Source organism: Oryctolagus cuniculus, chromosome 15 (genome assembly GCF_051225735.1).
Source record: "Oryctolagus cuniculus isolate XC-2025 breed Fujian yellow rabbit chromosome 15, ASM5122573v1, whole genome shotgun sequence".
Taxonomy (NCBI): domain Eukaryota; kingdom Metazoa; phylum Chordata; class Mammalia; order Lagomorpha; family Leporidae; genus Oryctolagus; species Oryctolagus cuniculus.
Window position 1 is genome coordinate 3943865 of NC_142881.1, and position 23298 is coordinate 3967162.

Below are 23298 nucleotides of genomic sequence, written 5' to 3' on the forward strand. Positions count from 1 at the left end.
GCACCTGAGCCATCTGCTGCTGCTTTCCCAGGTGCATTAGCAGGGAGCTGGCTGGATCGGAAGTGGAGCAACCAGGGTGCAAACTGGTGCCCAGTATGGGAGGTGGTCAACGGCTTAACCCACAGTAGCACAACGCCCACCCCGATCCTCCTCTTTGATGACACGGCAACATTCAGCATCAACAATGGCCAGCCTGGCCATGGAGGACAAGGACAGCACGGCTAGCTGGTGGGGTGCAGAGTCTGCCTTCCTCTGGGGCGTGCTGACTTCTTGGTTGTCTTCAGCGGTCCTTCCCCAGAGAGGGGAGGTGTCTCGGCACCAACACGCATCTGCCCAGACCAGGGGCAGCCACAGGTGGTGACACCTGGAAGGAATCATGCCACGAAGGGTGCACGGTCTAAAAGAGGAGCCAGCCGGGGGAGACCAGACCCACTGACCTTAAATGAACTCCAGAACAAAGATAAACTTCTCACTCCAGAAACAGAGCCTCCCAACTGCCAGCACCCCGGGCTTCGACAAGGGCACAGGCCAGGGACCCCTGGCGCTCCCCGCCTGCTCACGGCAGCCTCTGAAGACCCTCAGACCCCTCCCAGCCTCCCCCTGCCCCTGCTCTCTTCAAGAAACCTAACAGCACCGAGCTGACGAAGCAGAGATCACAAAGCACCTATGCTGTTTGAAGTTTTCTTTTTCTAAGGACATCAAAGCCAAGGAATTGTGCCGTTACCTAGACTCCAAGAGGCATAGAATTATGTGACACCGACACTCTGTTTACCAGAGCACAACACAGACAAGCGCCTGTCACAGCAGGTCAACTTCAGAAGCAATGACCGCCAACACGATCATGTGCAGTGCTGAACGTGCGTGCGGAGATGAGGCCCGTGGAATGGAGTGAGGAGTCGGCAACGGGGGTGCATGGGGACGCCGGACATCTCAGGCACCCAGCACTGAGCCAGGCCGCACCCTCTCCGGGTGAGGCAACCAGGAACATGGCATGAGCCCGTTCGCGCACGTTAAGGCATAACATCCAAACGCAACACGCTGACCACGTGCCTTCGGTCTCCAGAAAACATCGCTTCTCTAGCAGTAAAAGCCCACCCATTTCTTACAGCTAGCCACCCATCCGAGATAACTTTTAAAAAGTTTTGTACTCACCAAGGGAAAGCGAAGGCTATAATCTGAAAGAGAAGACGAGAGAGAGAGGAGTTAGTTTGGGTTTACAGGAGGCAGCTGTTAATTCAGGCCACTTCAACCTCCACAGTCCAGGCTGGAGCTGCCCCTCTCTGCTCTGCGGTTCGGGTCGTCTCGAGCCCCTGCTAGCGAGATGTTAAGTTCCTTTGGCTTTCAGCAGGTTGTTCTTCTCCTGTGGGCTCTACTACCAGTGGTGGGGAGTGCTGTCACTCAGACCCCCAGTGCCTGCCCCTCCCAAGAGTCTCCGTCCATCACAGGCCACCACGTTCTCCCCAAAACAGTCCCCTCCATCGTTATTCATGGAGAAACCCCTTAAGAACCTGGCTAGCTCGGGGAACACCTCCCCGATCTCCATCAATCCTTATGCAGCTTGCTCATTCCCACTCATTTAGCCCCTGTGTTCTTTCTATATACCATCAAGTTCAATGATTTTTAGCATATTCACAACATTTGCAGCATCCTTGTAGTCTGAACACATTGTCATCATCCAAAAAGAAGGCCATGCCCATCACCCCATTAGCTCCCAGCCCCAGTCTCCCCCGTCCTGTGGCAACCACTCATCCACCTTCTGCCTCTGCACATCTGCCTGTCCCAGGCATTTCATGCAAATGGCCTCTGACTCTGTGGCCTTGTGCCTTCTCCCGCCTGCCATATTTTTGAGGCCTGTGCACGTATGGTTGGCTAATATTCTATTGTGTACCCATTCGTCTGCATTCATCCAGCCGCAGCTGCCATGTTCTTGTATGGGGTCAACCCAGCTGCCTCATCCCTGGGCTGTCAGGCCACGGTCTGCTGCAGGTGGAGACCCTGCTCGGTGGCTCCCGAACACCCGCACAGCTAGGAATACAACCATGCTTCCATGGTCACTGTTTTTAAACAGCTAATGCAGTACATGGTGTTTGTCTACCAAATAGGCTAGATATTTTAAAGCAAATACAAAGAAGATGTTACATACATAATTATAACAAATGGCTGTGAATTTTTATTTTTTCATTCGTTAGAAGTTGAACTGTAAAGTATGTCTGCAGCCAAAGAGCAGAAGAAATGATTTGGTTCCTAAGGAATTTTAGATCTACACGAACAAATCCATCACTGGCAACATTCTTTATGTTTCCCTCTAAGACTAGGAACAAAGCAGGAGTATTTTCTCTTAACATTCATATTTACGTTGTACTAGAAACCTTAACCAGTGCAATAAGGCAAGAAAAAGAAATCAATGACATAAGAATTGGAACAAAAGATAACAAAGTTTCATTCTCAGATGACAGAGCGGACTACATAGAAAATACTGAAGAGTCCACAAGAGGCGCTGTGGCCTAGCCAGTAAAGCCACTGCCTGCAGTGCCACATCCCATATGGGTGTGGGTTTGACTCCCGGCTGCTCCACTTCCGATCCGGCTCTCTGCTATGGCCTGGGAAAGCAGTAGAAGTTGGCCTAAGTTCCTGGGCCTCAGAGCTCACATGGGAGACCTGGAAGAAGCTCCTGGTTCCTGGCTTCAGATTGGCGCAGCTCCGGCCATTGTGGCCAATTGGGGAATGAACCATCTGATGGAAGACCTCTCTCTCTCTGCCTTTCCTTCTCTCTCTGTAACTCTGACTTTCAAATAAATAAATAAATATTTAAAAAAAAAAAAAGAGTCCACAAGAAAGCTCCTAAACCTAAGCCATGAGTTTAGGGGACAGGATACAGTGTTCACATATAAAAATGAACAGCACTTATATTCACTAACAATGAACAACTGGAAAAACAACGCGAAAGCCACTCTACGCCAGGCTGTTGCGTCCACCTGGGCAGCTACGGCAAGCAGCTGGGAGACAACCTGCCGAGTCCCATGAAGTCGGGGTGGGGAGGGTCCCCAACAGCAGGGCCCTGGTGGGTTGGGTGGCAGGTGGTCACCGGGTATCCCTGGAGACTGTCGATTTTTACGCGTAACTTTCATTCCTATTCCCAAGAAGAGGCAGGGAAGAACCCACCTAGACACAGTGACGTGTGGTGTTCACCTGGGACCAAGCGAGGGGAGAGCTGGGAGTGGCAGGCATTGACAGAACGCTCAAGGCCGTCCCCGATGCAGCGCTGCTCGCTTAGTGAGACAACGCCCAGTGCAGTGCAGAAGCGTCGGGAGCCGGGCTGCGGCTGGGGTCCAGCCAGCCCACAGGTGAGGAGGACCTCGGTGTGGTGTGGAGCCGGGCGGGGACGCCAACCATGGCTGGCCAAACCTCACTCAAGCACCAATAACACTTCGGAATTAAACTCTGAACTTGCTTTTGAGAACAAAGCAAGAATGCTCTGAACAGTGAGCCCAGCAAACAGATGATGCCTGGTATTGGTTTGTGGTTCGCACATCACAGCACAAAACCACAACTTTACAGAATTAGAGCAAAACCAAAATACTCCCCCAAAGATAGGCCCCCACCAGGAGAACACTTCCTTCAGGCCAAGGCCCCGCGCAGGTGGCCGAAGCAGCGCTGAGCAAAACCTCTGAAAATGGGAATTCAAGAAGCTCGTGAGGAGATGGGGCGGGGGGAGGCTGGCTCAGGACGGCAGATCCGGGAAGCAGGCCACGGCGGCTCTTGCACAGCATCCTTCCACAAGCTGGGGAGGTTCCTGGCCTTATCAGGGAGGGCCCCAGCCTCCCGCAACGGGAAGGAGAAATGCCGGTGGCTCCTCGGGCCTGCTGTGGCGAGGTCTGCCCCGCATCTCACCACTCTCCTGGGATGCAAAAGGAAGCCACGCCAAGGGTGGGGACGCCGAGGTGTGGGGACCCCTCACCAGTGTCACAGGGCAGGGCGAGCTGGCGGAGCCCCTGTAACACCAAGCCCGTCCTCGGGAGAGCCGCCCGCGCCGGTGCTATTGCTTGTGCGGGTGGTGAGGCCGTGAGTCCTTCAAGCAGGCACTGCCTCCTTTCTTTATGTTCTTAGTGTCTGGGCTCGTCTACAGGCAGGGGGAGCCTGGCAACGACACTCTGTCAAGGGCAGCAGTGAACCCAACAAAGCCTTCAAATCTCTTGCAGCACCGGCGTTCTCATGCTGCAGAAAGATCTAGAAAGGTCCAGGCTGGCCACAGCCTCCCGGGGGGAGAGGTGGGTCTCTGAAAGTGGCCGGGATGGCAGAGGCCTGGACGAGCCTGGCCACAGGGTTGCAGCTTGGGCTCCCAGCTTCCAGGGAGGAAGCCCAGCAGGGCCCGGGGAGAGAGGCCGGGTGACCACATCGGAACGGGGGAAATCCACCCAGGCACGGGGAGGGCGGGCGAGGTCAGCTGTGAGTGCTCCTGCCGGAAGTGGCCTTGCTGCTGGGCTGGTCCTGACCGCTCACAAGATACGGAAAGTCCGAGCAAAGCTCCCGTGCATCCAAACTTCGTGCGGAAGGAAACAAAGCTGCAGCGTTTAGAAGCAGTCTGCTGAAACTGCTCCATGCAAGGCAAAAATTAAAAATATGTCTGAGATGGACAGAACCGGCCAGTCTTTCCAAACCCAGGAATAAAATATCTTTTATTCACACCCTTGGCCTAAAGCATCAGAAACATCCGAGTGGGCGGCATTCTGGGCCCGAGTGCTTTCTGCATCTGTGGCTTCTCTTTTGAACGGGCGGCCATTTCTAAGAAACGCTTGGCTGCTCGCTGACATTTTATTTGGAAATTGTTTGCACACACATTTCTACATGTAAATGTATCTAAAATGTCAACTTTCATGAATTAAGAAGCAGGGGCGCACAAAAGTCCGCTTCATGCCACTAAGTGCCACATGCTGTGGCCACGCCCAGCGGCCTTGCTCCTCTGAGACACCGGGCAGACCTGGTCCTTGCTCACAGCCCCGCGTGGCAAGAACGGCCATTCGTCCTCAGAACGGGGCGGCACTCAGCACCCTGGCCATGGCCATTCCTTTAGTTGGACTGGCCAGAGCCCAGGGTGTGGAGTCAGGATGGGAGCCCAGACCAGCCCTGAGGCTGGCCCTGCCCTCTGCCCGGCGACCCACTCTGCTTGCGGGGGTTTCGTCTCCCAGCACCCTGCTCACCTGCCAGGCACAGGCAAAGCTGCTAATTCTGCATCTTCTAACGCATGAGAGTTCTGAGTGCTGGGTCAGGCAGAGAGGAGCAGCCCCTCCCTGAAATGAGTGAGTCTGGGAGAACCTGAACTCCGCAGCCTCAGGCCACCTTGGAAAAAGAGAGAAATCCCCAAACAGTACTGTGAAGGCTAGAAAAAGCTTCCATCTTCTCATCAGCCACTCTGTCAGCCTGTGACAGACAGCAGGGCTCCATCCACAGCACGGGCAGCCTTTGGGGGTGCACCAGGGCCGATGCCCAGCACGAGCACAGTGGCACTTCTCCAGCGACTCCTCGGCTGCAGGTGCAGACCAGGCAGGCCCGCAAGCCGAGGGCCCCCTCCTGCAGGGGCAGGTGCCTGCCGCCTTCCTCGCTGCTGCCTGTGATGTCCGTGACCATCAGCATGGACTCTGGGAGCTCAGCCGTGTGCATCGGCGCTGCCCCCGCAGTCACAGGGCCCTGTCCCGGCCCCAGAGGTGAGAGTGACAGCCGTGCCCACTTCCTGGTGCTGGGCACGCACGCGTCTCTCCGCAGCTCTTGGCCCAGGGCAGGCATCCACGACTGTCTGCAGGTGAATTTCTCGGTGTCGGGAAGGAGCACCAGGGAGCACCGTGACTCCAAGCCTGCTGTTGCCCAGAGGAGCGCACCGGCCTCCCTTACTTTCCTGGTGCTTTTCTAAAATCCCCAAGGTTGGCACCCCAGATGGGCTTAATGAGCACCAGTGGAGACTGAAGGGGCCCAAACCACCCCTGAAAAACCCAGATGTCTCCACCGATGGGGACGATCGGAGAAGGCCGTGAAGACCCAGCTGGGGGGTGGGGGGCAGTGAAGACCCGGCCCCAAAGGCCTCCATGATCGCCTGTGTCAGAGCCCGGATCACACTGTACCTGACACTGTCTCTGTCTTGGGTGCATGGAGCTGGCCAGCAAGCATTCCTCAGGGACAGGGCCTGGTCCCTCCTCCCTCTCCCTCCCCCTCTCTCTGGGGCCATGACAGGTGCTCAGGTGGGGGCTGCGACACCAATGGTAACGCAACACTCAAGAGGAGACACGCAGGAAGCCCGTCCATTTAAACTGGTGATTGCGGCTATACTTCAGAGTGCTGGTCACCATCAATCCTGTGTGAATGGCAGAGGGACACACAAAATGTGCTGCGTCACGAGTACCAGTACACGCAGTTTTACCCTGAAATAGCAGCTATCACTAAGGAATAATGGAAATGGCATCTCTGCCGATCAGACCAACGTGGGTAAGGAGAGCCCTGCGGGTTCATAGCCTCTGGTGCTGTCACAGAGCTGGACGGTCCCCGGGAAGGGCCGCAGGACCCACAGAACCCACCGTGGGCCGTGTCCTGGAGGGCCCTCCCTCACTCAGAACTGCATCTCGCCATCCCCCAAACGTGCCACAGCGGCCCCCTGTGCCCCTGCTGCCCCCCACCACCCAAAGCTGCAGACCCCACTCAAGCATCTTGCCCTGCCCCCAGGCTCCCCTGACCCCTGCTGCTCCTGGCCACCTCCTCTGTGTGTCTGTGTCCTCTGTGTGTCTGCGTTCTCTGTGTGTCTGTGTCCTCTGTGTGCCTGTGTCCTGTGTGTGTCTCTGTCCTCTGTGTGCCTGTGTCCGCTGTGTGTCTGCATTCTCTGTGTGCCTGTGTCCTGTGTGTGTCTGTGTCCTGTGTGTGTCTGTGTCCTCTGTGTGTCTGTGTCCTCTGTGTGTCTGTGTTCTCTGTGTGTCTGCATTCTCTGTGTGTCTGTGTCCTCTGTGTGCCTGTGTTCTCTGTGTGTCTGTGTCCTGTGTGTGTCTGTGTCCTCTGTGTGTCTGTGTCCTCTGTGTGTCTGTGTTCTCTGTGTGTCTGCATTCTCTGTGTGTCTGCGTTCTCTGTGTGCCTGTGTTCTCTGTGTGCCTGTGTCCACTGTATGTCTGTGTTCTCTGTGTGTCTGTGTCCTCTGTGTGCCTGTGTCCTCTGTGTGCCTGTGTCCTGTGTGTGTCTGCGTTCTCTGTGTTTCTGTGTCCTCTGTGTGCCTGTGTCCTCTGTGTGTCTGTGTCCTCTGTGTGCCTGTGTTCTCTGTGTGCCTGCGTTCTCTGTGTGTCTGCGTTCTCTGTGTGTCTGCGTCCTCTGTGTGTCTGTGTCCTCTTTCTCCAACTTCTCCTTCATAGCAACACTGGGTGGGAGGATAACGGACAGAGGCAAGACCCAGGCTGGCCGAACCCATGGTGCACAGGTACCAAACGGTCACCCAAACACGTCCACCACCCGCTCTGTACTTTCTGAATGGAAGCCGTGATCTCCCCTTGAACTTCTTTATCGTCTAAAAGGTCCCGCGTGCAACCCAACACCTCAGGAGCCACAAGTTGGAGAAGGAATAGATATGCTAAACCAGCATTTACCATTCACTGGGCACCCACCCTGTGTAAGGGCTGCACCGAGTGCCGGGAATTTAGAATTTACAAAAGTACCTGGACAGAACCTCGAGATCTTCACCCTGAAAGACTTCCAAGAGGAAGGCCTGTGAGCGGATCACTGAAACGCCAGGGGCGAGCCCAGGGCCCAGGGGGAGGAAGCAGCAGCAGGGGACCTGGCTGGGAGTCACTCCAGGCAGAACTCAGGGACAGGCCAGGTGGCCAGCGAGCTCGCGGGCGCTGAGGAAGGCGCAGACGCTGCCGGCCCCGCTGACCTGCCGCAGAGCGCTCTGTGGCTCCAGGAGCCCACTCTCAACCACAGCCTAACGACAGTCAATGGACGATGCTCTCAGCAAGCAACTCGTGAGTTTAAAGCACTCTCTACTACAGACTATCGCGGTGGCTGGTCTATCTGCACTACTGTTACTGTTCCTCTCATTGTGCTTGATTTATAAACCGAACATTCTCATGAGTACAACACGTGTGTACGGGAAAAGACCCACGCATGCTCATACAGAGCGGTACACACCCCACGGATAAGGGGGGACCGTGGCAACTTGAATCCTGACCTGGAGTCATCACTTACACTCCTTTTTTTAAAGATTTTATTTATTTATTTGAGAGGTAGAATTACAGAGGGAGAGACAGGGAGAAAGGTCTTCCATCCTCTGGTTCACCCCCTAAATGGCTGCGACCCCTGGAGCTGGGCTGATCTGAAGCCAGGGGCTTCTTCTGGTCTCCCACGTGGGTGCAGGGGCCCGAGCACTTGGGCCATCCTCTACTGCTCTCCCAGGCCATAGCAGGGGGCTGGATTGGAAGAGGAGCAGCCGGGACTAGAACCAGTGCCCCTGTAGGATGCTGGCACCGCAGGTGGAGGCTTAGCCACTGCACTACAGCGCTGGCCCCGTCACTTACACTTCTGAGCCTGGACTTCTTCACCTGCAAAGCAGGAGTGACATTTCCTTTGCTGGCTGACAAAGGAGATGAAGACCCAGAGCCGAGCTCGGCACTCGGTGAACACTCAGCACACCACTGATGGGGATCTGGAATGGGGGTGCACAGGGCGGGGGCTCTGCAAGGGTCTGTGGGGTGAAGCCCTGAGGGGCTGCAGAAGTCTAAAAGCTGCTCTGGGCAGTGAGGTCACCATGGAGGCTGCAGAGCAGGCCAGGGGCAGGCTGGGCATGGCCCGTGGGCCCCTGACCAACACGGAAGCCCCACAAGCAGCCTAGGTGAGGGAGAGAGGTGCACTTGGGGCAGGAGGGAGGGAACTGAGGGGAGGCTAAAGATGGAGGAAGCAGAGCCACAGCCCTGGAGAAATGGGGAAAGAACTCCCGGGGTCCTTGAACCCGGTTCCTGGCCTGGGAAGGTTTGCTGCTCACGAGGGCGGGTGCCAACGGAAGTGATGCAGGAGGCACCCCTCACGCACACGCCGGAGATGCTTCTGAGACTCAGACGACGCAGCAACACCCTAGAAGAAGGCAAAACCATCCCGCAATCGCAAACTCCTTTTCGGGAACATGGGACTCAGGGCAGAGATTTTAGCCACCAGGAAACTAGGTAAATGAAAGATCTGCCATCAGCCAGTTACTTGCCCAAGCACCCTCAAAATTTTGGCTTGTGAATCCCTCCTTCCTCACCGAGCTGGCTGGCCCGGCCCACTTAAGCCAGTTCATGAAGGAGACTCCTTTCAAATGCATGGAGAAGAGGCCAGTGGTCGATCAGGGCAGAGAGTGGAGGAAGCCATGAGCAGGAACTTGGAGACAAAGCATCGCCGAGGACAGGCTCCTACTTCCCCCACGGCAGAGGTCTGTGAACTTGCAATGAGTCCCTCCTCCTCACAGAACACTGCAGTATTCATTTGGAAACAAAAACAGCCTTATAACCAAAATATGCTACGCGCATTCTGGAACAATCTTCTGCAACAAGAGTGCAATGTTTGGCGGGCGTTGTCTGTCTACCTGTGAAGGTCAGTGCTCCTCTCCTGCTGGGCAAGGCGGCACAGCCTCAAATCTCAGGGAAAACCAGTCTCTTTCCAACTCAAGGAATCACTCAAAACGGCTGTATCAACCTGCCGTGCTCTGCAGGCTGGGGGGTCCCAGGCCTTGGCATAAGTGCACTGATGCTGCAGGCTGGGGGCCGAGTGGGGTGCACACACACACCAGCGGGGATCCCGGGGCCTCCCCTGCCCCCTGCACTGGCAGTGGTCTTCCCTGAAACCCACGGTTCCGGGGAGGGAGGAGGAAGCAGCGTGAGCTCTCAAGCCAGCACCCTGCCCGACACAGAGCGAGACCGGACAGCTTGGGCACGTCCTCTGAGCCCTCTGAGCTTCGGGGGCCTCTGCACTGGAGGTCACTGATGCCTACCCCCCACGTGGATGTGTCGTGGTGATCGGATGAGACCACACTGCCCAGAGTCTGGAGACTGAGGGTGAGCCCTGGAGAGAGAGAAAGACAACCCCAGCCCAGGGTAGAATGGCACTGACTTGCTGCCATCAATCACCTCCCTCAGGACAAGCGACCCGCTGGGCACCGTGCCAGTCACCACGCACACAGGGTCCTGTTTCATCCTCCCGATGACCCTGCAGCCACACGCAGGAGGCCACACGGGCCAGCAAGAGGGTGAGGCAGGATCCAAAGGCGGCTCGGTCAGACTCCAGAGCCCAGGCTCTGTGCCACGGGGCCAGAATGTCTCCCGCGTTAGGAAAACCCCAGTCCTTCCTGTGAGCAGCCCCCAGACACGGGGTGTGTCCCGGCCAAGCACACTGCAATATGGCCAGCCCCAAATGCATCTGAACTCCACAGGCAACTTCAAATAAAAGTCTCTGTCGGGCTGGTTGCCAGAGCTCTGGGAAGACCACATGAGACTCACTGCTGCACCTGATACTGCCAGTGGTCTCAGAGGGTGAGGGAAACCCCTCGGGCCCCCGGCCATCGGCAGGAACCCCTGACTGGCAGGGCAAGCAGCCTGCCCTCCTGGTTAGGATCTTTGGCCAACGGCGCGTTGGGAGTCTCATTCTACAGCTGCCGAGAGTCCAACCAGCCCTCTCCATCAAACTCAACTTTGAGACACACGCATACCTCAATAATCACCTTGAGAAGTCCAGTAGTCCGCTCTCCCCAAGCTCACCCCCTCCTCCACTGTGACTCTGTCTTCCGTGGTCAAAATATTAAGCGGGAAATTGCAGAAACGAAGGTAATTCTTGGGACTGGTGTTGTGGCACAGTGGGCTAAGCTGCAGCCTGCGACTCCGGAATCCCACATGAGAGCGACTTTGAGTTCTGGCTGCTCCACCGCTGATCTGCTAACGTGCCTGGGAAAGCAGCAGAAGGCGGCCTGAGTGTGTGGACCCCTGCCACCCACAGGAGAGACATGGATGGAGTTCCTGCCTCCTGGCTTTGGCCTGGCCCAGTCCTGGCCATTACAACCATTTGGGGAGTGAACCAGCAGAGGCAAGATCTCTCTGTCTTTCCCTCTCTCTGTAACTCTGCCTTTCAAGTAAATAAATAAAAAATTTTAAAATAATTCATAAGATTCTCATTGTACAACCTCTGGGTAGCGTGGTGAGCTCCCCAAGAGCCTAGCTCCACCCTGTCCAGGACACGAACCCTGTTTCTCCAGCGTCTCCACGCTGTACACACCACCCCCCGCCAGTCACAAAGCAGCCGTATCGTTAGCAGATCAACTGTCAGCGTATAACTGTGCTTGCGTTCAAGTGGCCCTGATTTTACTTAACAAGAGCTTCATTACAGCATGTTGCTATGATTGCTCTATTACTGGTTACTGTGCTTGATTTATAAATTAAACTTCACCGTAAATACGAGTGCATAGGAAAATGCAGAGTGTACATGGTGTTTTGCACTTTCCATGGTCTCAGGTACCCCTGGGGGTCCTGGGGGTAAAGGGGTCTGGTTTCACAGAAATTCACTGCCAGACAGGACGGGGCCACAACAGGTGGCTCCTTACCCACGTGGTCCTTTGATTGAGGAGCGGAAACACAGAGCAGCATGATGACAGCAAGGCCACACAGAGGAACCTTGTTCCTTGTGGCACCACCGTGCGTCCAACAGCAGGAAGGGATCATCTCACTGACGCCTGACCCCAGGGCAGGGGGCACGGGAGGGCACTCCCAGACTCACAGGGGAAAGAAACTAGAACAGAGAACACAGGTGACAACTCCCCCCACCCCGTCCCCACTCGGTGTGAGCCCGACCTCACCCCAACTCAAGTCTCTTACTATCAGTCCACGTTCCCAACAGCTCCTGGCCACTGCGTCTCGGGCTGGACTTCCTGTGGCTCCAGGGGTACTTCTGTGGGCTGCGAGTGGGGAGTGGGCCCTCTGTGCAAACGTGCCCACCCGTCTGTGAGTGCCTCATCCGCCTTGTGTCTACACTGCCAACAGACACACTCATGCGCATGGAGACGCTCTGTTCAGTACGACTCAGAGGCAGCCCCTGTGCCTGTGACACGACAGAGGCCTCTGCCGCCGTGAGTGGCCACTGAGCACCTGTGGATCCGACCACAGATGTGCAGCAGGCCAATGCCTCCGGTGGATTTTGCTACAGCAAATGATTCTAGTGAGGTCGACACTACCCAACAGTAGCCCCAGAGAGGTTTCACCTTCGGTATATTTTTGGGAATGACTAATCATTTGAAACATTCATGATCCAAAGGCGATGATCCTTCTTCCACAAATAATTCCTATGACACAAATAGAAACACTATCTGGAAAACAGTATCAGGTCATCGTCTTGGGAGCGCAGCCATGATGAAAACTTCAGTGTCCATCAGTAAATGCAGCTGCCTGTAGGATGAACAAGAGAAGTGTCGAAGCTGCCACTTCCAGAGGTTGGAATAAAAGGCTGGTGTAGACAGTGGATAGGCATCGTGGCACCTGTGGCTAGAACAGGTAGTCGGCTGAGCAGCAGGTGTTTATCCAGCGCCTAGGATGTCTGGGGCGTCTGATTAGGTCCTTCAGACTGCACAAGAAAGTGCAAGAAATGGCATCAATGGCATTTGATGCCATTGGGGACAGGACACGAGGGAGGAGACACAGCTGGCCTCAAAGGACAGGAACCCAGGCCCGGGCAGGTGGACAGCAGGAGGAGGAGATTTGAGGCTCGGAGCTCTGACCCCAGCAGTGTCTGCAAGTACAGACCGTCCACCTGCAAAGCCGTGAGGACAGCAGTAAGAGCCCTTTCTGCCCTTGCGTGGCGACGGCTGCCTTCTGAGCCCCCGGATGTTCTTGCTGCCAGCCAGCAGCTCCGTGCCAGGTCGCTGGAAGACAGCGTCAGGCACGGGCCCCAGCACTGTGAGGTCACCCTCCCGGCACTCTCTCCTCTGCTCTGACAGCTGCAGTCCGCATGTGTCTAGGCTAAAACACAGCCGAGCCTGGGGACCACAGAAAACCCCTGGGTTACGACTATTCTTAATTGTTTAAAATTCATTTGAGAGGAAGGGGAGAGAGAAAGACAAACAGAGAGATCTTTAAGACAGACAGACAGAGCCCCCTTCTGCTGGCTCACTCCCCAAACTCCCACAATGGCCAGGACTCAGCCAGGGCCAGAGGCAGAAACTGAGCACTCACTCAGGTCTCCCACGTGGTGGCAGGGACCCTATTACGGAGCCGTCACGGCTGCCTCCCAGAGTCTGCATCGGCAGGAAGCTGGAGTTAGGAGCCAGAGCCAGGAATTGAACCCAGGCACGCTGGGATGTGGGATGGGGGTATCCAAACCACTAGGCTAAGCACCCAATCCCCTTCAAGGAAAAAACAAAGACTTCACCCTGGATACGCTGGACATTTGGCTGAGGCTGCAAATGAATACAGACCCCATCACCGCCCCACAGAGGTGGGGAAGGGGACTTCTCACCTCCCTAACGCTGGCCTTCCTGCAAGGTGCCTGGCTCAGGATGGACCCCCCAGGCCACAGCCCCGAGGGCAAAGTCAGTGACATGGAGAACAGGGTCACCAAGCGCGCTGGTTCCTGACCCAGCCAAGTCCACACTCAGAGTCCACACTACAGATGGGGACGTCTGCAGCAGCCAGGCCTCACAGAGCCACTCCCCATAGGTGCCGAGGACAGGAGAGGACAGCACACGCGTGTGATCTCCCCATCCCCATGGCCGCTGCACTCGCGTGTGATCTCCCCGATCCCCATGTCCACTGCATACATGTGTGATCTCCCCGATCCCCATGTCCACTGCACACACGTGTGATCTCCCCGATCCCCACGGCCGCCGCACTTGCGTGTGATCTCCCCGATCCCCACGGCCGCCACACACGTGTGTGATCTCCCCATTCCCACGTCCACTGCACATGCGTGTGATCTCCCCAATCCCCACGTCTGCCGCACACGCGTGTGATCTCCCCGATCCCCACGGCCGCTGCACATGCGTGTGATCTCCCCGATCCCCATGTCCACTGCATACATGTGTGATCTCCCCGATCCCCACGGCCGCCTCACACGCGTGTGATCTCCCCGATCCCCACGGCCGCTGCACTCTCTGGCCCCTCCCACCACAGCGTCCTGGTGCAGTGAGCGCTATCCACGCTGCAGCTTTCCCGTGAACAGCTGAACACTCACGTGCACAGATTTCAAACTTTGCTGCACCATAATACACTTATCTTGTAATTCCATTTTCCATGAACTTTTAAAAGATTTATTTTTCTGCTTTATTTGAAAGGCAGAGTGACAAGGGTTGGGGAAGACACACACAGGCACACATACACACACACAGAATGAGAGAGAAAGAGGGAGAGAATCTTCCATCTGCTGGTTCACTACCCAAGTGGCCACACGAGCTGGGCCGCACCAGGCTGAAGCCTGGGGCCTGGAACTCCCTCCAGGTCTCCCACGTGGGTAGCAGGGGGCCTTAGTACTTGGGACATCATTTGCTAAGTTCCCTGAGGAATCAGCAGGAAACTGGCTCAGCAGTGGAGGAGCCAGCGCTTAAACCCAATAGGGAAGCAGGCTTCCTGAGTGGCGGCTGAACCCCCTGGGCCACAACGCCCGGCCCTCCGTGGACTTCCCAAGAGTGTCTGGGAAAAAGAAGCCTGAAAGAGATGGAGACACAGAGCGAAGCCGGCTGCAGTCACGCAGGACGTGCTCAGGCTGGTGTCGGCCACCTGTGGTCAGCAGCGACAGGAGCAGCTTTCCCCAACTCCGAAAAGCATTGACATTTCCTGAAAACCTGGCAACAGCCTTCTCACCAGACTGGAACAGCGGGAGCCACTGTGCTTTGCTTTTGCCTCCTGGACCGAGATGTTCAGGCCCAGCTCAGGCACACGGGCCATCACCTCTCATCCCCGGCGGGAGGAAGCCGCCTCGCCGAATGCTGCCGTGCAAGGCTTCACAAAACTCGGTATAACCCTGGCTCCCCAGAGTAGAAGCCAGGGTTCACAGCCGGTAGGAACCTCATCACTGGGCTGCATACGGGGAGGACAGCAGCCGAAGCCAAACCCACCAGAGTCAGGAGCCACCCATATACAATGCACGCTCCCACTGGCGGTGGTCTCAACCCTGCCCGGAGGGAGAGGACACCACTGGCCACGAAACACCAGCCTGCAGGATGGAGGTGGTGCAGCGTCCTGCCTTGGGCTCTGACGCAGGCCTCACCGATGGTCTCGATGTGGCCGTGGCACCTGGGACTGGGAGGCAGTGGCCTCTGCTCACTGCCGATGCTCGCTGGATGTCAGGCTCACCGGTGGCCACCACGGAGAGGACTTCTGAGTGCTGCGTGCCCTCCCCCAAACCCAGTAGCTCCTTCCTGTCTTCAGTGTCATAACTCGCTTACTCAAGCCCAGGGTGCAGAGAGCTCTGTGGTCACACAGAGCCCACGGTGCCCTGCAGAATTCACACGTGTCCACATGCGAGGGGAGGGAGGGGCAGGGCAGTGCCGCCCACGTCCTCCGAGGACTGGCGGCCAGGATGTCTCAGGTCTCCCCACGGGCACGTCCACACACATCCACAGGAGGATCTACTCCACGAAGCCAGAACAGTAATAACTGGGGGGGGGGGGGGTGAGCACTAGAACAGAAAGCGCTGTGGCAGCGCCTGGCGGTGGATGCTGCTTGCCCTGGAGAGAGGACTTGACTGAGTGTGCGGCCCTGGAGTTCAGAACCAAGTCATCCAGGCTCCTTAGCAAGCTCTGCGATGCCTGGCACACAGCAGGTGCTCCATAAACATAACAACATGTTGACTTCGCCTGCCATCCCATTCATGCAAAGTTCAAAAGCAGGCAAAAGCAGGCAAAACTGGCCTACGGTGCTGGAAGTGGGGGCGTGGTTACCCCTGGAAGGGAGGGGTGCTGGGGGTGTCGGACGTGCTATATTCCTGGTCACACGGCTGGACCACTGTGCACTTCCGACTCCTGCATACTCTCCTGTAAGTACGTTCTAGGTCGAGAAAATGTACAAGAGCGGCTTTTATGGATTACAGTTTACACATTCAGATCTCTCCAAGGGAGAAGACGCCTCCAGGGCATCTTCAAGCCTGGGGCGGGGCTGCCGCGGCACCAGCTTCACCTTCCGAGGTGACCCCTGGGCTCAGCACCAGCAGGGGAAGGATTTTAAAGCCCAGGGCAGCACTGGTCCTGAAGGTTTTCTCCAGGGGCTGAGAGAGCTTGAGGGGCGGTGCCTGGCAACAGGTGACAAAGCCTGGTCCCCACAGGCAGACGGGAGCAGGACAGCTCTGAAGACGGCGCTGGGGCTGCAGCCTGGGCCAGAGCAGGCTCCCCGGGGCAGAGCGCTGGGCCCTGGCTGCTGACTTCCCGGACAGCAGGAAGGAGCAGTGCTTGCCCAGCCCGGTGGCTTCCACACCTGTGCGTGCGCACACACACACACACATGCACACATACATGCACACGCCCACACACACACACACACACACATGCTCTGCTATTCCAGGTTGGGGGCACAGATGCCCCTGTAGTCACTGCATACCCCTTCCCTGCCCACTTTGGTTTCTCAACTCGCCTGTGCCACAGTACACGCACCGTGGCCTCTGCTACCCACCAAGGACGAAGCCTGTCCACTCACACACGTTTTCCAAGCACCAAGACTGGGTTAATTATGTGTTCATGTCAACAAGTGACATGACAGAGTCCTTCAAAAACACGATGGAAAATGGAATTAAAAGTTTATTTTGGTTTAAATTTTTTTTTGAAATCCATGCATACAGAGAGTCTTCAAAAAGACCACTGAAATCTGTACTATGAAAAATCCACATCGATTTCAAACTTTGTTGTACCACAATAAACTTACTAAGTTTTAATTCCATTTTTCCATGGACTTCTACACACGGTTCTTTGAGAAGATGCAGCCCCTCCCACACCAGCAGTCAGGGAAGGCTTCCTGTAGGAAGTGCCTTGTTGAGACCAGGAGGAATGGGAGGATCCTGTAGACAGGGCTGCTGGCCACTTGTGTGTATGGAGAATGGGAGTCCAGCACAGCTGTCCAGCGGCGGCGTCTGCTTGCCCCAGCTCCTCTGCTGGGTGGGGAAGGACCCTAGGGTGTCATAGGGCATCAGCATGTTCACATGCTGGCACCTCTCTGGGAGTACACGGACCTCGTCTCCAAACACATCTTTCCCCAGCCCCGGCCATGGTTTCTCAGCCCAGAACCCTCAGTCAAGGCCCCCAGGGCCCAGGTATCGACTCAACCTAAGAATCTTAGGACTTGGCCGGCGCCGCAGCTCACTAGGCTAATCCTCCACCTAGCAGCGCCGGCACCCCGGGTTCTAGTCCCGGTCAGGGCGCCGGATTCTGTCCCGGTTGCCCCTCTTCCAGGCCAGCTCTCTGCTGTGGCCAGGGAGTGCAGTGGAGGATGGCCCAAGTGCTCGGGCCCTGCACCCCATGGGAGACCAGGAGAAGTACCTGGCTCCTGCCATCGGATCAGCGCGGTGCGCTGGCCGCAGCGGCCATTGGAGGGTGAACCAATGGCAAGAAGGAAGACCTTTCTCTCTCTCTCTGTCTCTCTCTCTCTCTCACTGTCCACTCTGCCTCAGGACACCCACAGCTCTACCTGCACAGCGCACGCCCTGGCTCCTGCCTCTCCAGGCCCTGCACACCTTCCTGCACACCTGGGCGCGGCCTGAGCCACGGTTTCTTCACTTCTGCCCGCTGGTGGTGGGGGGGGGGCGTGCTGTGCTGGGCCACGCGGGACACAGAGCTACAACCCAGCCTCACTGCAGCTGCCTGCATCCCACTCCCACATGGGGACACTCAGACGTGCCCCAGACCCTGCCACTGCCCTCGGGCAGGGCAGACCTGGTCCCAGCTCTGAGCCTCTGGGGTGGCCCCTCACTCCCCTCACCTGTACACGGACGGCCTCCCGGGCTGCGTGCAGGGGCTGCGAGGTAGAAGTGTGGGGGCAGAACTGGCTGGGTGCCCATCCCCTGCCCTGCACACCTGTGCCCTCAGCCCCTGGCACAGCCAGCGGAAGGTGGCTTCTCCTCACCAGGGCGTGCATCTGCTCAGCCGAGCTGCAGGCTGGTGGACAGAGCGCTGCCCTGCCTCTGAGCTGCTGGGAACTCGTGAGGTCTCCGCACCACGCAGGAGAGCCAGGAGCAGGGGCCCAGGCCCCCTGCTGCCATTTCCCCTGCATCAGCTTCCCACAGGTGCAGGGGAGAGCGTCTGGGGCTGGCCGACCTCGAGGGGCCGGGCCCGTGGACCCCACGGACACGCCTCCGTGGCCCCTTCCCCAGCCGCCCGCAGGGCCTTCAGCATCAAGGAGCGGCTCTTCTCCCAACCCCTGCGCCCCAGAAACCAGGAAGAGCCAGTGATTGACTGCGCCCCTGCTGCTGCCTAGAGCTTAAAAAACAGGTCATCCATGGTTACTGCTCAAGGCAGTTAAAGCAACCTCGTAATAACGCGGAGCCAAAGTCTCTCTCGCACACCTCAGTAGGGACGAAGATTTGCAAATGTCCACAGGAAATGGAATTAAAAGATGAGTTCATTCCGGTGCAAAAGACTGAAATGGTCGAGGAAATGCAGGTTATGAGAAAACTGTGCCTGGATTTCAGTGTTTTGCATCAGAAAAAGCTCATCCCAGGAACTTTCTTAATTAGGCATCCTGCAAAGCAGGTTTCGTGTGTGCCTTCACTCACCCATTCATGCCGTCAACAGGCACCTGCCAAGTACCCACCGGTGCCTGGCCCTGCTCAGTCCCGGAGCACTGAGCCAGCAGCCTCCGCTCTTCTTGGTGCTGCCTGCTGTCTGGAGGGAGAGATGGAAATAAACCCATGTAGGCGACATGGAAGTAAATGCGTGTAAGTGACATGGAAGTAAATGCGTGTAGGCGACATGGAAGTAAATGCGTGTAGGTGACATGGAAGTAAATGCGTGTAGGTGACATGGAAGTAAATGCGTGTAGGTGACAGCTGGGAGGGTCAGGCATACGGCCAGGTAGGCAGTCACACACTGCAGAGGATGCCAGTGCCGGGGCCACCGTGCCTGGAACCCTGCAGACACAGGCCCCCCAGGGCAGTCAGAGGAGATGCCCATCTCCACAGGCTGTCTCTGCCCTGCCCCTGCAGCATCGGCTCCTGGTCAGGTTCAGGGTCACCCATAGCCTCTGAGGGACCCTCCTCTGATGGCTGCGTTGTTGGGCAGACACTGGGACCTGGCAGAAGGTGCAACATCTTGCGGAGGAAGTCCAGTCCCAGCCTTCGCCAATCCTGCCCTTCCCACCCATCTCCCACCTGCACAGGGAAGCCTCAGAAGGCGCGGTTTCAATTCTCCATGCCCGGCGCTCACAGACAGCTTGCGACAAGCCAGGTGCTGTCCTCTCGCCTCCCACCAACCCCACGCCCAGGAGGAGCCGCTGTCACCAGCAATGATGGAAGGCGTCAGACTGCAGCTGGGACCCTCGGCCGGCTGTCTGATGGTCTGGTCTTCACTTACATGGGCTGAAACAAGCCCCCCCCACACACACACACTGGCCACGTGCGGGACCAGCCAGCCCCTTCGGAAATCCACAGCTCTGCCTGGGGAGTGGGTCCTGGACATCTGAACGCTGTGACCGCGGGCAGCAGGGCCAGTGGGAGCCACCTGGCTCTATCAGGAAAAGCTTTGCATTTTTTGGATGCATGGAGCTAAGCCGTCATAAAGTACAGCAAGACCCTGGTGATGGCCTATGTCGGCGGTTCACGAGCACAGGGATCCAGAGTTGACGTGGACTGGCTCCTGCAGTTTTCAAAGATGGGAAGGTGCTGTCTAGGGCCCCAGGGCCACACAGGGGCCCAGCTGAAGGGGAGCACACCTGTCAGAGCTGAGAGCTGAGCTGCAACAGAGATCTCACGAGGCCCAGGTGCCCAAGGCCGAGAAGTTACGAAAGGGGCCCCGGGCCGGAAGCAGTTGAGAAAGGGCCTTCCCACAAGCAAACAGAAGTGCTGGCTACAGGCAAGCACAGGAGGCTCTCCCGGGGCTGGCACCTTCTTGGGCCGCCCCCGTGGACGCAGCCTCCGCTCCCTGGCCGTCCACAGTGTGGGCGTGCCCTGCAGCCGCAGCTGATGGCAGGAACGGCGTCTGCCACCCGGCACGTCTGCCACCTCACCCTGCAGTGGCCGCTCCCGGTGCCACCATCTGACCATTCTGCGAAGTGCACCGTTCCCTCGAGTGCCCCAGGGACTGGCGCCACGCCCACGTGATGGGTGGGTCCGCTTTCTGACTTGCTTCTGCCACTCATTCGCTTCCCCGAACCCCTGCCTCTTGCACCTTCACTGGCGTCCCCAGGGGCTCAAATTCTCTACAAGGACAGGCACTAAATTTCACATCTTCCACCCCTACAGTACCAGGGAATTTCAACAAACCTCCCCTTGAACGAAATCGTAGTAAGTACGAGGGCTGCTGTGGGCAGCTTGCCAAGCCCAGTGCTAGGAGTTTCACGGTTTCACAATGCTCTCGGAGCTTCTGCTAGGTCGTCTTCTTCCTTGCATTTCACAAGGGAGGGAAAGGAGGATTACGAGTAAGGCGACAGGGAGACCAGGCTGGTCACCCCCCTGGCAAGCGGCTGAGCCAGGGTCTCGGGGAGGCCACTGTCCCCCCACCGCTGGGGGGACCACACTGGGACCAGCCAGTGAGGGAAAGTGCGAGACTGCCTGAAGTGTGCATCATGGCGAATGCAGCATCTTCCCACAACACACCCGTGCTCCCGCCTGCTTGGCAACTGTCTTCTCGAAGTTTATTTCAGCAGTTTCCAAAAAAAATAAACCAGGGAGACTAAATTCTTGGGGATGCGCACTCAGAGTCTAAGCACAATGCCGAAAGTAAAGCCAGGAAAAGCAGCAGGAGGACTTCATCACCCGCTCAGTGAAATCACCAGACCCCAACCCCAAAGCCCACCGTGGGAAAATACTATGGACCAATCTCCCTCAGGAACATGATGTAAAACCTTTGAAAAAATACTAGCAAACAAATGGAGCAAAGTGTATCAAGATTACACACCACAGCCGAGTGGAATGTATCGCAGGCTGCAGAGGCTGGCACAGGGTTTGGAGATCAACTGATACGCTCCATCACATCAACAGGCTAAAGCAGAAAACCACACGATTGTCTGGTGAAAGACGGGTTAACCAGATCTGCAAAAACCCTCCAGCCAACATCGTACTTAACAGCCGAGCAACGGGATTCTTTAGACCAGGAACAAGGCAAGAGTGTCCGTCCCCCTCACCACTCCTTCAACGTCAGGCTGGAAGTCCTAGCTGACAAGAGCACATGGAAGCCCCAAACAGAGAAAGGAATAAAAGGCACACAGGTCAGAAAGTGAGGAACGAACCTGCTCTGAGTCACAGGTGATGCAGTCATCTACGTGGAATCTCAAAGAAGTGACCAAAAACTCTCTTGGAACTAATAAAGGCTGCAGGATAGGAGGTTACCATAAAAAGCCCATCATTTTTCTATATATTCCAGAAATTAACAAGTGGAATCTGAATCAGAAACACAATACTGGAGCTGGCATTGTGGCATGGCAGGCTAAGCTGTCACTTGTGACACCAGCAGCCCAGACTGGATGCAGGTTCAAGTCCCGGCTGCTCTGCTTCCAATTCAGTTCCCTAGGAATGTGCCTGGGAAGGTAGCAGAGTTGACCCAATTTCTTGGGCTCCTGCCATCCATGTGGGAGACCCAGATGCAGTTCCAGGCTACTGTGTCAGCCTGGCCCAGCCCTGGCTGTTGTGGCCAGTTGAGAAGTCAATCAGCAGACTGTGGGTATCTCTCTATATCTATCTCTGTTTCTCTCTGTTGCTCTACCTATCAAATAATTTAACAAATCTTAAAAATAAAGAAAAGCCCACATAATACTTTTTACATTAGCATCCCTAAAATGAAATATCTGTGAACAAACCAAATAAAATACGTACAGTATCTGTATGAAAACTACAAAACCTGATGACAGAAATCAAGCAGGAACTCAATAATGGAGAGGTAGTCCATGTTCATAGACAGGGAGACCTTGTTTTTTTGTTTGTTTGTTTGTTTGTTTCGACAGGCAGAGTTAGTGAGAGAGAGAGACAGAGAGAAAGGTCTTCCCTTCTCCATCAGTTCACTCCCCAAAATGGCCACCACGGCCGGCGCACTGCACCAATCCGAAGCCAGGAGCCAGGTGCCTCCTCCTGGTCTCCCATGCAGGTGAAGGGCCCAAGTACCTGGGCCATCCTCCATTGCACTCCCGGGCCACAGTAGAGAGCTGGACTGGAAGAGGAGCAACCAGGACAGAACCGGCACCCCAACAGGGACCAGAACCCAGGGCGCCAGCGCTGGAGGCAGAGGACCAGCCAAGTGAGCCGCGGCGCCAGCCAACAGGGAGACTTTGTAGTGTCAGGATGTCAGTTCTTGCAACTTGATCTATGCATTCAAAGCAATCCCAACAAAAATCTCCAGCAAGTTATTTTTCAGCAATCAACAAACTGATCCCAGAGTTTATATGGAGAGGACAAAAGACCCAGAATAATCAACACACTATTTTTTCAAAGATTTATTTATTTATTTGAAAGGCAAAGTCACAGAGATGCAGAGGCAGATAGAATGAGCGGTCTTCTATTTGCTGGTTCACTCCCAAAATGGCTGCAATGGCCGGAGCAGGGCCAATCCAAAGCCAGGAGCCAGGAGCTTCTTCTGGGTCTCCCACACGGGTGCAGGGGCCCAAGGGCTTGAGTCATCTTCTACTGCTTTCCCAGGCCATAGCAAAGATTGGAAGTGGAGCAGCCAGGTCTCAAACCAGTGCCCAGATGGGATGCTGGCACTGCAGGCAACAGCAGTACCCACTACGCCACAGTGTCGGCCCCTCAACACATTACTAAAGGAGAAGAGCAAACGCTGTTTCAAGGCTCACGGCAAAGTCACTGTGATCAAGACAGTGGGGCTTTGGTGGAAGAACAGACAGACCAATGGAGCAGAACAGCAGACAGCCAAGAAATCCACGTAAATACGACCAACTGATCTTGACCAAGGAGCCGAGGCAACACACTGGCAGAAGGGCAGTCTTTCCAACACGGTACTTGGACCACTGAACATCCTCACGTCAAAGAAAGAATCTAGACCTCATACCTTTGGCCAAACCGAACTCGACATGGACTGCAGAGCTAAATGTAGACTGAAAAACTGTAACACCTTAGAAAATAATATGAGGCCAGCACCGCGGCTAATCCTCCACCTTGCAGCGCCGGCACACCAGGTTCTAGTCC

General features: G+C 56.2%; 1 protein-coding gene across 4 annotated transcripts in view; it reads right to left on the reverse strand.

Moving 5' to 3' along the window:
- PTPRE (protein tyrosine phosphatase receptor type E) overlaps positions 1–23298 on the reverse strand; it is a 158101-nt gene that overhangs the window by 96969 nt on the left and 37834 nt on the right. For 2 of the 4 annotated variants that reach the window (XM_051833517.3, XM_051833513.3), the window contains one exon: positions 1153–1175. The exons of 1 other annotated variant lie outside the window; for it this stretch is intronic. The gene's annotated coding sequence lies outside the window, so the exon portion shown is untranslated. Of the gene's footprint in view, positions 1–1152; positions 1176–10711; positions 10932–23298 lie in introns of those variants that run through there. One more of the 4 variants, XM_089313812.1, reaches the window with a different exon arrangement.